Source organism: Athene cunicularia, assembly GCF_003259725.1.
Source record: "Athene cunicularia isolate RWA chromosome 12 unlocalized genomic scaffold, athCun1 chr12_part1, whole genome shotgun sequence".
In the NCBI taxonomy this organism is placed as follows: Eukaryota; Metazoa; Chordata; class Aves; order Strigiformes; family Strigidae; genus Athene; species Athene cunicularia.
The window spans coordinates 14,562,056-14,564,107 of record NW_020799116.1 but is presented as its reverse complement, the minus strand read 5'-3'; the positions used below and the strand labels follow the sequence as shown (position 1 = coordinate 14,564,107).

Below are 2,052 nucleotides of genomic sequence, written 5' to 3'. Positions count from 1 at the left end.
ATGTGTATAAGAGACAGCGACCGAGGCCTCTCCCCGCGCCCTGCTCACAGCGGCTCAGCCAGCGCGGCGGAGTTTGCTGAGGTGGGAGGCGGGCGGTAACGGATCCCCACAGCATCCTCCCTCAGAGCGGGCGGCCGGCAGGCTGGCGGGGGCAGGCCTCAGACGGAGGAGCTTCTCCGTCCTGGACTTCGCCCCTGGGAAATGAGGTGCCAGCGGAGAAGCGACTTGACGGAGGGGGGAACCTTCCCCCCTTCCCCGCCCTTCGGAGGGGGCAGCCGGAGAAGGGCCTGCGCTCGGAGGAGCTGCCGGGAGGGGGCTGCGTGCGAGGCGGCCGCCCTAGACATGCCCACGGGGAGGGGGGGGCAGAGGAATCGGAAATAAAACCAAATGCCAAACAAACAAATAGTTAAGTGAAACCACTGATTTGAAAAGGCAACCAGAAAACTAACCCTGACAAGTAGGATTTGCCCTCCTCTTGGCTGCACTTATTGGCCGTGCTTGTTTGCAATGAGCTTGTATCTGCCAATGCAAGTGGTCGGTTGGTGTGTCCGTCAAAAGGGAAATATCACTTCGCCGCTAAGGGAGTAGATTCCCATCCATCCATCACAAGGCTTAGCAGGTAGCCGCCTAGAGATCAATCACACACTAATAAAAATATATATATATATGAATATTCCTTTTCCATCACATTATTACTCTAGCAAATTACATGTATGTATCCTTGATGAATATATGCATGGATTTTACCGTATACATCACTCTTATCCAACCTAAAATGACCATTTAAAAAAAAAAAAAAATTAAATCACAGAGCGTCATAAATGAGGGACCTCAGTAAGTATTCATTAATTATCTAACTGCAAAATAATATCCTGTTAGTTTCTGCTTTCCATTCACCAGCCACTAGGAGGGAACTAGAAATCTCTCACCTTTTTCCTGACACGATTTTTAAAACACCAAACATTATCTACTATTTAGGTATAAAGCTAGCAATTTTCAAAGCGCATCAATTCTGTTCTAGAAAACTTTAACAACAACAATAATATCTTTAAACACTGGGCACAAAAAAATGAGACTCCTATGGTTGCTTTTAATAGAAATTGCAAGAGAGGTTTCTGGTCGACGATTCTGTAGGGAGAGGCACTCTGTTACCAGAATAAGATGTGCACTTGGTCCCATTTATTACAATGTATTTCTAAAGCAATAGAAAAAGCCTGTTCTGCGAATTCTTTTCCAGTTTCAGCCACCAGACAGCTGTAGAAAGCAATATATAGCAATTTCCTTCATCACAATAACTGTACAGTAATGTATTACAGCCATATTCTTGTTTAAGCGTCTCACCTTTCAAATCATTGCATCTGTCTTTCGTCCTCACATGGATTTTACAACATCACGTTTAGCTGACATCTCAGTAGCGCGGAGGAAGGAGGCAGCAGGGAGAGCCGGAGCCGCCGAACACCTACGAGGGGAGGAAGCGGGGGAACCTGCTGCAGTCGGGGGAGGCTGGGTGCTGCCGTCCCTCGTCTCCCCGTCCCTCCGCCAGCTGCCAGCCCGGGCGCCTGGGCTCCAGCCCCTGACTCACTCCCAGCATTCCCGAGGAGCCGCGCCGGGCGGCCTTGCCGCCGGGGGCAGCACCAGGCGCCCGCTCCGCCGGCAGCGCCCGCTCCGCCAGCCCGGGGATTTCGCGGAGCCTTCGTCGCTCTGCCTTCACTGCAAAGCCGGGGGCTCCAGTCCCCACCCAGCAGACGTCTGAGGGGAGAGGGTGTTACTCATGCGAAGGGGCCCAGGAACACACCTCTGCCTGCCTAAAACCGCAGGGGCAAAACGGCGTTCTAGTGCTGTTCACCGAAGGCCAGAAACGCTCAGAGCAGGTGCTTAAGAGCACGGTATCTAGAAATCCATTACTGTATGTGTGTACATACACAAGGGGAAAAAATAAATCTAAATCTGTGTTTTGGCTTAAGTGTAAAACTACGAAGACACCCGTATTTGTGGGTTCGTTGGTTGTTTTGTTTTTTTTTAAATAGTATGCAGGGGGAAACAAAGCAGCAG

At 50.4% G+C, this 2,052-nt stretch overlaps 1 protein-coding gene across 11 annotated transcripts in view; it reads right to left on the bottom strand.

Annotated features, from left to right (window-relative positions):
• The window catches only part of ERC2 (ELKS/RAB6-interacting/CAST family member 2), a 532,940-nt gene extending 531,262 nt beyond the window's left edge, over positions 1-1,678 (bottom strand). For all 11 annotated transcript variants that reach the window (XR_003399297.1, XR_003399299.1, XR_003399301.1 and 8 more), the window contains exon 1: positions 1,342-1,678. The gene's annotated coding sequence lies outside the window, so the exon portion shown is untranslated. The remainder of the gene's footprint in view (positions 1-1,341) is intronic.
• Positions 1,679-2,052: the final 374 nt, after the last annotated feature.